Below are 12,770 nucleotides of genomic sequence, written 5' to 3' on the forward strand. Positions count from 1 at the left end.
ATTTACCCAACACTGATGTAATAATATAAGAATTGAATTTTAATTTTCATGTAGGTGCATTGATGGGAATATGTGTGCCATCAATGCATCCAACCACATTTGGAAATCCTGAAGGGGATTCTAATTATTAGTTTATTTCCAGAGGTCACAGCAAGATGTTATTAACTGATCATCATTTTTCAGATTAGCCTTACTGAAACGAATTCAATACCACTAACCTGCAATCCTGTGAAACTCCTCTTTAATGGCTCTGAGGGGTTTGTGCCCAGGAAACACAACAAAAATTCACAGAAAGCGCTTGAGGGTGAGGCACACTTTCCGAACTATTCTACATACTGTGGCCTTACTAATGTGCTCTGCATCCCCGATGTTATAATGAAAACTGCCGTTTGCAACAAATCGTAATGCAACACAAAGCATCTGCTCGGATGTAAGAGCACGGCCACGATGGGTGATGTGTCTGATGTATGGGTGGATAAGATTATTGATATATGTTATGGACTCTCTAGAAAAACGGTACCGCTCAAATAAAAATACATGGGGATATGACAAAAAAAAAAATCAACTCGTGGCCTCAATATCCTCTCCCGACGTAAATGCAATTCCCTGCGAATTACTACAGCGTCCTCATCTACAGGATCCTCTATGAATGGACACGCCATTTTGGTCTCTGCGTGACGGAAACGTGTGCAATCTATGAATGTACTGAAAGATTAAATGAGGTATTAAACACCTTTCACTTTAAAAAGGGGCGGAGACCCGGAGGAAACTCTGAGTTTCCCGAACAAAACCTGCTCCCCAGCAGGTTAGGTTCACAGAGTAAGTTGCCATAGTAACTGACTCTGAGTTTAGATTACCTCTCTTTGTGAAACGGGTTTAACTTACCCCGCTTTCACGGGTTTAAGTTACCTCCGTTTCTGGAACCGAAAACTCAGAGTTGCCCTCATTTCGGGGTTAACAAACTCTGAGTTTCAACAAAACCGCCTTCTTGAAATAGGCCCCAGTACAGTGGTGTGTTTTCATTTTTGAACTACAAAGGATCTATGGCACAGACGAACAAGGTCATCCGGGACTGACACACCGATGGACAGTAGAGGCAGTTCATTGTCGGTTGGTCTTTGTATGGAGATAGCTGAAAATACCATTAATGTATAGAAAACCACCAGTTTGGGATCATATTTGAAAAAGTTGCATACTGTAGCTTTAATCAAATATCAATTCTGTTTCAAACTCGACACAAGTCTGTTCAGAAGGTTCCGTTAAAATCTGCTCAGAGTTCCAGTGTGCCTGGTCCTTGTGAGCCAGGCACCATAGGAGCCTTAGAAAATGCTACCGGCGATGCGCGGAGCAGAGCGGGGCGGGGTTTCTGTCGGACCTGTTGTGCGGATCGGGCAGGTTTCTTTCTCAGCTGCAGTCTGAGGGGTTTTGGTCGTGTCCCCCGGCGGATCGCGGAGCAGCCCGCTGAGCTCAGGTGAGTATGACCAGATCACACTGTCCCCGTTTCACGGCCCCAACTTGTCCCGAGCTGCAGCTGCTGCGGGAGGGAAGGAAGGAGTGCTGGAGTCCGACGTGTCTGACAGCAACGCACCAGGCTCCGTTCAGAAATGAGCCTGTTTTAGGTGTTTTCACTTATCTGTTAGGGGTAAGGCTGAGAGAAGTGACAGAAGGTGTTTCACATAATCAGAGGAGGGGCTCTTTAATTCGGGTTTCGACCTGTAATTACATGTCAGTGTTCAGTGTCGGTTCCCTGAGTTAAATTCACACAGCTGCTGAATTCACAGCCGCCTAGGCAGAAAAACCGCGAGTTTAAAAGTAGAGATTTCTGTAACGGTGTCAGGTTGGTGTGCTGTGTGTGATTTATCTGGGCTCTGGAGGTGGGTTTGTCCCGTTTCTGTTTTCCAGCGGCACTGAAACAGTTTTATAACAGTTTTCACGGGGTGTGTGTGCGCGGGGGGAGGTGCTCGCAGCCTGTCCCTGCATGGCACGGGTTTGCCCGCAGCTGCATACTGAATGACTGGCATTCCAGCAGGCACGCGCGCGCGCCCTGCTGCTGTGAAGTAGGAGTCACCGCTGGAAAGTCAGAATCACGTGACTATCAGGTGTGTGTGTGTGTGTGTGTGTGTGCCGTCGCTTTGTGGTTTTTGTTTATCTGAAAATATACTGATTAACTTAATTATGGACGAATCTGCCAGTTGTTTTCTCGGTTGTAGTTTTGTCTTTAAAATGTCAGAAAATGGTGAAAATGCCTGTTTATAATTTCAGTCTGGTTTTATTGGAGAGTGTCCGTTTTCTGTGCATGACACAAAAGCAGCACATGCAGACTGTGCATTAGCAGAGTGTCAGTCTCAGAATGCAGAGACCTGGGACTAAGATCATGGACTCTGTAGTTTTACTGTCCTGGGTCAGAGTCTGACATGCATGTCTTCATGAGGGACAGGATTTGTCCTACAGTAGCAGGTTGTTGTCACTCTCACATGTCACAGTGTAAAGGGGCTCTCAGATAGGATGCGGTGAGCGCTGCGCTCTGCTATTGAACCCATTCATGTCTATATGTTGTGCGGCACAAGAACATATGTGCACTGCGCCAAGCTGAGCGCTGTGCAAGTTCCTGCGTGCCGTCCCTGTGCAAAGAAGTTAAAAGAAGTTCAACTTGGGTGGACGCTCTGTGACGACACCTCGACGCGTCATATTGCAGAGAACCTGACAGACCACAAAGAAAATGGAGGAGAAGCTGATTGTGGTGGACCCACACCCTCTTCTTCTTTGCTGCAGCTCGACTCCTCCTCCTCATCAGTACAACTAAAGCCAGCTTTTTGCTGATATGTAAATCCAACTGTGCTGCTTGAAAAAGTAGTTAATATCTGCTAACCACCTCCTGGAAAGCCTTTTGGTCGCCTAGCAACCGGTGCCCAACATGTGCGCAATTTGTGCGTGTGCATCCTCCTCCTTCATATTATCTGAAAGCCCTGCTCAGATTCTGGACCAGTGGTGTTTGATTCAGTCTCGCGACAGACACCACACTGACCTCTGATCAGTGGGAACTTTGAGTGGAAGTTTCCTTTAACCAAGAACTCTGTGTTTTACAGTGCGTTAGTGATCAGTGTCTAAAACAATCTGTCCCGAACATCTATGTAATTCCATACGATCTGTTCTCAGTGTGTGTGTGTGTGTGTGTGTGTGTGTGTGTGTGTGTGTGTGTGAGATGTATGCGCACATACAGCACACCTGTGTGTGTCAGTGTGTCTGACAGGTTAGCTGTTGTTGTTGCTGTTCATTTAGACTAAAGATAAAAATGGATCTGTTATTGTATTCATGCTCACACTGCTGATGTTTTACAAACCAACAAAGAAGAGCATGAAGTCACATGACCGACAGCTGAGCTGACTCATTGGTTGGACAATTCTAGTGTTGAGAAATCATCAGTAGACCTAGGGCTGTATTCACAGTCATGCAGACTCCCAGAGAGCTTTTAACTTAGCCTAAAAACACACAGCAAGGATTCTTAGCTTAGAAGTGATTCAGGGCACAGCTGAGAGCAACTTTGAACTGACTGCAGAAAGAACATCGGTGCCAGCCTGCCCTCCATGGAGGACCTGTACACCTCACGGGTCAGAAGGAGGGCGGAGAAGATTTCTGCAGACCCCTCACACCCTGGACACAAACTGTTTGAACTCCTCCCCTCTGGACGGTGTTACAGGTCACTGTGCACTAAGACAACCAGGCACTAGGATGGTTTCTTCCCTTGGGACGTCACTCTGATGGGCAGTTAACCCATGCCTGTGGAACAGGGAGACAGCATCAGCCCAGTGCAAGTATAAATACCAGTATAAGCCCAGTATAAATACAGTTTCTTTCACTTATTTTTCCTATTTAAATGCACAAACTTTCTCGTTGCCTTACAAAGGCACATTGAGAGCCACTCTATCGGAGTCAGGTTGCTTGTGTGTTCAGCATGTTTGGCCCCTACAGCAGATTCCAGTTCTGTGAGGCCAATTCTGCCTAGTGAGGACATGATGTCTGTTTTTGGTTCAGGTTAGGGGAAGAGTTGGAAGTAGACATGTGATGGTTAAGTGTTGTCAAGGTGGTGTCTCCATATGTCTTAATTGGTCAGAAGTCCAGCCCCGAAGTGATTCAATTTCCTGTTGGAGAAGTGAAGGGCATAAAAGTTTTTAAAATAAGCATAACATGACAGTGAGGTATGACTTTTGTTTCTTGGCTGGTAGCAGAGGACAGCAGAATGGCTGTAGTAGATGCTACCAACATGTAGTTTTTGTACTTTTGTCAAGAACAACAATCTTCTTGAAAAAACTTAGAAAAAATCAACTGGACTTAGATTTCTAGGTCGAGGACGTTTCACCTCTCATCCAAGAGGCTTCATCAGTTCTGACTGACTGGTGTTGAGCCGGACATATATATCCCCCTCGGTGGTGTTTCAGTCCTTAGAAGGCCAACAATGTCCCTTAACGACTGAGTCATTATAGTCCAGTATCGGTGAGCATCATTACTTCTCTTTGAACTCTCACCTATCGACCGACACCTATTGTCCTGGTGGGCATGTTTGGGCAGAGATCTCAAAACAGGGTTGTAGATGGAAGACAAGTTGTGTCTTAGTCCACCACCCCTTTTTAGTGACCTAGAAATCTTGTCCAGTTGATTTTTTCAGTTTACTATGACCTGGATGACTGAGAATCTGCACAGACAAACATTCTTCTTGAGGTAGCACTCACGTTCAGGAGCCCCTGAGATTGTAACGCGTGCTGTGTTAAGCACAACAGCATCTAACTTAATTTACTAATTCATTTAACTGTTTTCCTATGAACTGAATCTCTGCTGTCTGAGATTCCTCAGCCCTGATAGTTCTGTGGGGATTAGCATAGCGTGGAGAATTTCAGTTGGACTGACAACATGATAACTCACTTCACAGTTTACTAGGCAGTAGTTTGATGCTCCAGTGATGCTGGAAGCCCTCAGCAACTTCTTTGTAGTGGTAGGCATCTAGGTCCTTTATTTGCTTTGCTGAATTAGTTGTGTTAGCAGCTATTATTAGCGCTGCTCTGTAGCTATGCTACATAGCAGGGCCATTTTCTTTGTCAACCAAAACCGGTCACAAAGGACCACACTTGTCATCTGTAATGAACTAACACTATAGAGAAGTCCGCTGGTTAACTCCATCCCAGGAACAGAGACCTGGTATTTAAGGTGACATTTAATGTGGTGTGTAATATGATGTAAACACTTTTTAATTAAGAGCGTACATTTGTGGGAAATTGTTTAATTTTATGTAATGTTAAGCTTTGAGTTTTGAGTCCAGAAGTAATTCTGAGCCAAGTTCTACAAGTTCCTGGGCTCCACTATCTCCCAAGACCTGAAGTGGATGTCCAACATCAGGACCATCACCACAGCAGAGGGTGTACTTCCTGCTCCAGCTCAGGAAGTTCGACCTGCCCCAGGAGCTGCTGATACAGTTCTACAGAGGAATCATCCAGTCTGTTCTCTGCACCTCCATCACTGTCTGGTTTGGCTCAGCAACCAAACAGGACAAGTACAGACTTCAGCAGACAGTCAGGACTGCAGAAAAGATCATTGGTGTGAGCCTGCCCTCCATGGAGGACCTGTACACCTCACGGGTCAAAAGGAGGGTGGAGAGGATCACTGCAGACCCCTCACACCCTGGACACAACCTGTTTGAACTCCTCCCCTCTGGACAGCGTTACAGGTCACTGTGCACTAAGACAACCAGGCACAGGGACAGTTTCTTCCCCCAGGCTGTAGCTCTGATGAACACTTAACCCACGACAGTATGATTGGACAATAACCCTCAGTGCAACACCTGTGTATATATACATTGTACCGATTACACAGATCTGTACAGGTCTCTAGTTCTTAAGTACTCTGTTTTATCCCTATTTATCTCATTTTAATGACCATTCCTTGCTGTTTGCATTGTTTACTGTCTGTTTATTCTGCTTTTTCTGCATTGTTTGCACTGTTTGTTGATGTTAATACTGCTATTTTGTTATATTACACAGCCTGTTTGCACATTGAGAGCCGATATATCTGAGTCAAATTCCTCATGTGTCCATCACACCTGTCCAATAGAGCTGATTCTGATTCTAATCCTGTATTAAATAAGACGTTGAGGTTTTAGTGACCCTATGCAGCTTTCGTACTGCAGTTAAAGAGATAGGAAGAAGAATGCTGCTCTGCAGTCTGTTGTCAATAAATGGGTGGAGCGGTAGAGTGTTTTTGCCATTTGGTTGCTGTTCAGCTCAATGCGTAGAGACCCCAGAGAGCCTAGCTTCCTTTGATCCAGCATTTCCTGTTCTACAGGACCATGACCACGATTCAGGTCTTCTGTGTCTATCGCACCATCAGTTGGTTCCGGGATGAGTAAAATGGTGATTTTAGATTCAGTTGAGTCCCAGACCGAGCATCTCAGCCGTAGACCAGAAGATAAACTTGCAGGGGGATTGGAGGCGACTGGATGATAAGTTCAAACAAACAAGAAGCTGACAAAGAAGAGTGGAGGAGGGCTGGGGGGTTGGGGGCGTCTATTGTTGTTCCAGGATTAGGGTGTGGTCTCCATGCATTATACTCACACACGGCTACTATCGAGTCTGAATAAAACGTCCTTGATCACATCAACTGCTGAGATCCCCCCACCCACCCTCCTACCGTGTGTGTGTCAGATCACACACACACTGGCAGTGTAGCTGGAGGTGATTGTTAATAATTCATTAATCCATGAAGAAGCAGGTTTCTGTGGATCCTTCCCCATGGATGCAACACACACACACACGCGTGTTAACACACAGCTGTCTCCCCGTATGTCAAGGCGGAGCAGTTGGCACTTTCTGATGCTGTAGTTATATCACTCCTCCTGCTTGGAGGACATGTTAGACAGGTTCAGGAGTTCCTCACAGTGCTCCTTGTGCTCCAGTACGGTGCCCTGACAATGAGTCAGCAATTCTCCTTCCCTGCCAAACACAGCCTGGGCCAAGCCCTGCTTTCCCTTTCAGAGCAGTTGGATGGGTTGCCAGAACTTCCTTGAGGCCAACCAAAAGTCCTTCTCCATAGCCTCACCAAACTCCTCCGCCACCCAGGTTTTTGCATCCACAACCATCCAAGCTGCAGCCCTTTTGGCCTGCCTGTACCCATCAGCTGCTTCAGGAGACCACTGAGCCAGCCAAGCCCTGTAGGCCTCCTTCTTCAGCCTGATGGCTTCCTTCACTACTGGTCTCTCAGGTTGCCACTACGAAAGGCACCAGTGACCTTCTGGCCACAACTCAGAATAACTGCTTCTACAATGGAAGTTCTGAACATGGCCCATTCGCTTTCCATATCCCCAGCCTCGCCCAGAACATGGTCTGGGTGAGGCTGTAATACTGACTGAAGCAGAAACCAGTCTGTAACACTGTGACTAAAACAGAAACCAGTCTGTAACACTGTGACTAAAACAGAAACCAGTCTGTAACACTGTGACTAAAACAGAAACCAGTCTGTAACACTGTGACTGAAGCAGAAACAAGTCTGTGACCGAAGCAGAAAGCAGTCTGCAACACTGTGACTGAGGCAGAAACCAGTCTGTAACACTGACTGAAACAGAAACCAGTCTGTAACACTGTGACTGAAGCAGAGGTCTGTAACACTGTGACTGAAAAAGAAAAGTCTGGAACGCTGACTGATGCAGAAACCAGTCTGTAACACTGTGACTGAAACAGAAACCAATCTGTAACACTGTGACTGAAGCAGAAACAAGTCTGTAACACTGTGACTGAAACAGAAACCAATCTGTAACACTGACTGGGGCAGAAACCAGTCTGTAACACTGTGACTGAAACAGAAACCAGTCTGTAACACTGTGACTGAAGCAGAAACAAGTCTGTGACCGAAGCAGAAAGCAGTCTGTAACACGACCGAAGCAGAAAGCAGTCTGTCTGTAACACTGTGACTGAGACAGAAACAAGTCTGTAACCCTGTGACTGAAGCAGAAACCAGTCTGTAACATTGTGACAAAAACAGAAACCAGTCTGTAACACTGACTGAAACAGAAACAAGTCTGTAACACTGTGACTGAAGCAGAGGTCTGTAACAATGTGACTGAAAAAGAAAAGTCTGTAACGCTGACTGATGCAGAAACAAGTCTGTAACACTGTGACCGAAGCAGAAGTCTGTAACACAGTGACCGAAACAGAAACCAGTCTGTAACACTATGACTGAAGCAGAAAGCAGTCTGTAACACAGTGACTGAAGCAGAAACCAGTCTGTAACACTGTGACTGAAACAGAAAGCAGTCTGTAACACTGTGACTGAAGCAGAAAGCAGTCTGTAACACTGTGACCGAAGCAGAAACCAGTCTGTAACACTGTGACTGAAACAGAAAGCAGACTGTAAGACTGTGACTGAAGCAGAAAGCAGTCTGTAACACAGTGACTGAAGCAGAAACCAGTCTGTAACACTGTGACTGAAGCAGAAACCAGTCTGTAACACTGTGACCGAAGCAGAAAGCAGTCTGTAACACAGTGAATGAAACAGAAACCAGTCTGTAACATTATGACTGAAGCAGAAAGCAGTTTGTAACCCTGTGACTGAAGCAGAAACCAGTCTGTAACACTGTGACTGAAACAGAAAGCAGTTTGTAAGACTGTGACTGAAGCAGAAAGCAGTCTGTAACACTGTGACTGAGACAGAAACAAGTCTGTAACCCTGTGACTGAAGCAGAAACCAGTCTGTAACACTGTGACTGAAACAGAAAGCAGTCTGTAACACTGTGACTGAAGCAGAAAGCAGTCTGTAACACTGTGACCGAAGCAGAAACCAGTCTGTAACACTATGACTGAAACAGAAACCAGTCTGTAACATTATGACTGAAGCAGAAAGCAGTCTGTAACATTTTAACTGAAGCAGAAACCAGTCTGTAACATTGTAACTGAAACAGAAACAAGTCTGTAACACTGTGACTGAAGCAGAAACCAGTCTGTAACACTGTGACTGAAGCAGAAAGCAGTATGTAACACTGTGACTGAGGCAGAAAGCAGTCTGTAACACTGACTGAAGTAGAAACCAGTTTGTAACCCTGTGACTGAAGCAGAAACCAGTCTGTAACACTGTGACTGAAGCAGAAACCAGTTTCTAACACTGACTGAACACTGTGAACAAAGCTCAGTCTGTATGTCGTTTGTTGTTTAATGACATTTGATGTCTGTGGGGTGGGGGGGGGGCTGTGACAGCACTTTCCTTCTTTGCCACTCAGCTGATGTGTTCCTGTTCTGCTGGGTATTTAAAATAAAAAGGACCACTGAAGTGAACTTAATTGACAGCAGCAGTTTGAACAGTTTTTATTGAAACTGAACGTATTGACACTGTCTTTACTTAAACAAGCTCCGCTGACAAAGGTCATATGAACAAAAGTAGTGAATTTAAATGAACTTTTATGAAAGGCTTGAGGTGTTAATGATCAGTCATGCTTCAAGAGAGAGGCTTTTTTTAAGCAGTCTGTGAACAAATTTGAACAAAGTGAACTTTAACGATGGACTGAGTTCATTCAGCTGATTCCAGACATTTTCCTGGCAGCACAGAGCTTTAGTGTTTACGCTGTGATTGCTCAGTAACACAAGTGAAGTCGATCTGTTGTTAGTAGGTTTACAAATGTTCCTGTTGGTCATTTGATATGAATGCATATTTTTCTTGTTTATATGCTCAGCGTGCCCTGTAGACTGTACAGTAAATCCTGACCCGATCCAGAGCTTATTAGTGATTCTGCCAGTAGAAATACGGCAATAAAAATACTCCATTTCTAGTAAAAGTCATGCTGTGAAAATATCATCAAAGTATGTACTGTAAGTATTACTAGCAAATGGACTAAAGTATCAACAGTAAAAGTACTCTGTGCAGAAATTCTGCTGACATTATTGTGTATTAATGCAATTATTATTGATAGTGAACCAATGTGTTAGCATTTTAATGTTGTTTTGTGGTTTTTGACTTTATGGTCGTTTCATTATGTGATGGAAATGGTCTGTGTGGAGGCGCTTGTGTTGGAGAAACAGGATCTTCCTGAGGAGACTGTTTTAATGTGCGTGTCCTACTGTTTATAATGAAGGAGGAAGTTCATCCTGTGTGGTAAAATGAGCTGTAGTTACTGTTGCTGTGTTTCCATTTCCTCTGCTGGTTCAGCCTCTTCCTTCCTCTCTGTCTGATTAATGTGTCTCTGAGGCTAAAGCAGCAAATCAGAATCAGTGACAGATCAGTAACTAACAGAGGTCCTCCTTGGTACATGTTTCTCATGAGGGTGGGGAAGATGTCTAATATTGTGTCTGACAGGTGGTAATCTCACAGTTAGGGTTTATTTTTACTGTTCATACAGAATTGATTCTTCATTCAACAGCTTGTGCTTTACTGTAGGTTTGTTTCTCTGACTGACAGTGAAGCAACCTGGTGCTGATGAAGTAGTACAAAGCTTTTTATCCTTTAAATGTTGGACTGTTCCTTTAAAAGTCTAATTGCTTCCTGAAATGTTGGACTGTTCCCTTAAGTTTCAGACTGTTTCGTTAAGAGTTGAACAGTTCCTTTAAGTGGCACAATGTTCCCTTAAATGTCGGACCGTCTCAGTGTTCAGATCAGAGGCCTGGAAACACTGTGTTCTCACTGGATCACACTGAAGATTACACTGGGAGTGTGTGTGTCACTGTGTTCCTGTGTGTTAGTGTGTCAGTGTGTGTGTATAATTAGTATGTCGGAGTGCAGCTGTCTTCAGTCTCCGGCATCTGTTACACCCCCGTCTTGGAAACACACATTAACACATGTTAAATCTCAGATTTTCCTTTTATCCTTTATTTCAATGCCCTGATTTATCTCTGTTAACACTGTAAAAACACAAAGAGCAAGAAAAAAATCACATTAGAGTTGCAACAAAAAGTCGACTGAGAAAATTCATCACCAGCTATCAAATACTTGTTTCAGTCTCTTATTAAAGGCAACCCTTAGAGTCAGTGTCTGTAATGTGTCACATTTCTGTTTTCTGTCACAGTCAGTGCATTTCTTTGGGTTTTGAAAATGGCAGTGTCCGGCAGGAAACACACTGGTCTCACATCATCAACCAAATGCCGGGTTGATGACATGTAGCTGTTTGTAACCTGCAGCTGAGATGTAATGTTTCCCCTCAGCTCAGATGTTTGTGTTTCCTCAAACAACGACTGAGCCACAGGCAGCATGGAGCAGCTGGAGCTGCTGTCTGAGCAGCTGAGCACATGGCTGTCAGCTGTCTGTGACCTCGTCTTCAGTGAGCTTCACGCTACACCGCACTCCTCAGAGGTTGGCGTTTGGAGGCAGGCTGCGCACAGAGTCACCTGCCCAGATCAGCCGACTTCACTTCAGAGCTGCGTGTCAGGGCAGCTGAATGTTTAGTTCAAGTTCTTTCATGTAAAAACTCCTTAGTGTGAAAGCTGAAAAAAAAACTTAGAAAAATCAACTGGACTAGGTTTTTTTAGGTCAAACATTTCACCTCTCATCCAAGAACCTTCATCAGTTCTGCCCGAGTGGCGTTGAGTCGGAGATTTTTATCCCCATTGGTGAATGGATGTATTTACTTGTTGAGTCAGTTACATGGTGAACAAATAAGACTAGATTAGCAGTCCTCTGCTGTTTTCCCTCTACACCAACAACTGCACCTCAGAGGACCCCTCTGTTAAACTGTTGAAGTTCATAGATGACACAGCGATCATTGGTCTCATCTGACGAGTCAGCGTACAGACGGGAGGTTGAACAGCCGGTCGTGTTGTCGTAACAACCTGGAGCTGAATGCGCTCAGAACAGTGGAGATGACAGTGGAGTTTAGGAAGAGCTCCCCACCCCATCCTACCTCAAATCAAATCAAATTTATTTATATAGCACTTTAAAAGCAACATCCAGTTGACCAAAGTACTTTACATAGACAGAACAAAATAAGGATAAATAACTAAAATAAAATACAGTGCAAAAATAAAACAATAACTCAGACACACAGATGACACACATTCAATAAATTAGATTAAGAAGAATGCATCAGGCCCTACCGTGTATTAAAAGCCAAGGCAAATAAGTTTTAAGCAAGGATTTAAAAGTAGTCAGGTCAGTAGCTGATCTAACATTAAAAGGTGGACTGTTCCACAATTTAGGGGCTGCAACAGTAAAAGCACGGTCACCCCAATGTTTATATCTGGCCATAGAAACCTCTAAAAGAAATTGGCTTGAAGATATTGATATGCAAGATAGCGCCCACCGAGGCAGACGTGTTTGCACGTTCCACTCTCGAATGCCAGCTATTTCTTTGTTTTCTTCTTTTTTGTGTTTTTTACTCTTTCTGCAGTGCACAAATGTCATGCACTGCTTACATACAACAGACAGGCATTGCTGGATATCACCAACTCACAAAGCCACTGGGAATTTACTGGTTTCATACCACCGGAGCTACAACTCATTGTTCGCTCCGGCGACAATAACAACAATGGCGAGGAAAGCCACCATCGCCCTCGGGGAGCCTCTGGAGCACCAGGCACAAGCGAGCAGACTGAAATCAGGAGAGCAACCCAACACAGTTACCCCCACAAATTCACCCACAGACTGTCCGCACTGGGTCTGCGCCCCACCCTCTGTGACTGGCTCCTGGACTTTCTGACTGGCAGGCCCCAGACTGTCAGGATTGGCAACAGGACTTCAGCCAGCATTGTTACAAACACTGGCACCCCACAGGGATGTGTCCTCAGTCCCATCCTCTACACCCTGTTCACCCA

The 12,770-nt window shown here is 44.7% G+C and overlaps 1 protein-coding gene across 2 annotated transcripts in view; it reads left to right on the forward strand.

The window, feature by feature from the left end:
• Positions 1–1,041: 1,041 nt before the first annotated feature.
• LOC109967880 (plexin-B1-like) overlaps positions 1,042–12,770 on the forward strand; it is an 89,378-nt gene continuing 77,649 nt past the window's right edge. Inside the window, exons 1-2 of one of the 2 annotated variants that reach the window (XM_020613758.1) lie at positions 1,048–1,110; positions 1,242–1,471. The gene's annotated coding sequence lies outside the window, so the exon portion shown is untranslated. Of the gene's footprint in view, positions 1,472–12,770 lie in introns of both variants that reach the window. The other variant, XM_020613757.1, reaches the window with a different exon arrangement.

The sequence above is a fragment of the Monopterus albus genome, unplaced genomic scaffold (genome assembly GCF_001952655.1).
Source record: "Monopterus albus unplaced genomic scaffold, M_albus_1.0 scaffold138.1, whole genome shotgun sequence".
Taxonomy (NCBI): Eukaryota; Metazoa; Chordata; class Actinopteri; order Synbranchiformes; family Synbranchidae; genus Monopterus; species Monopterus albus.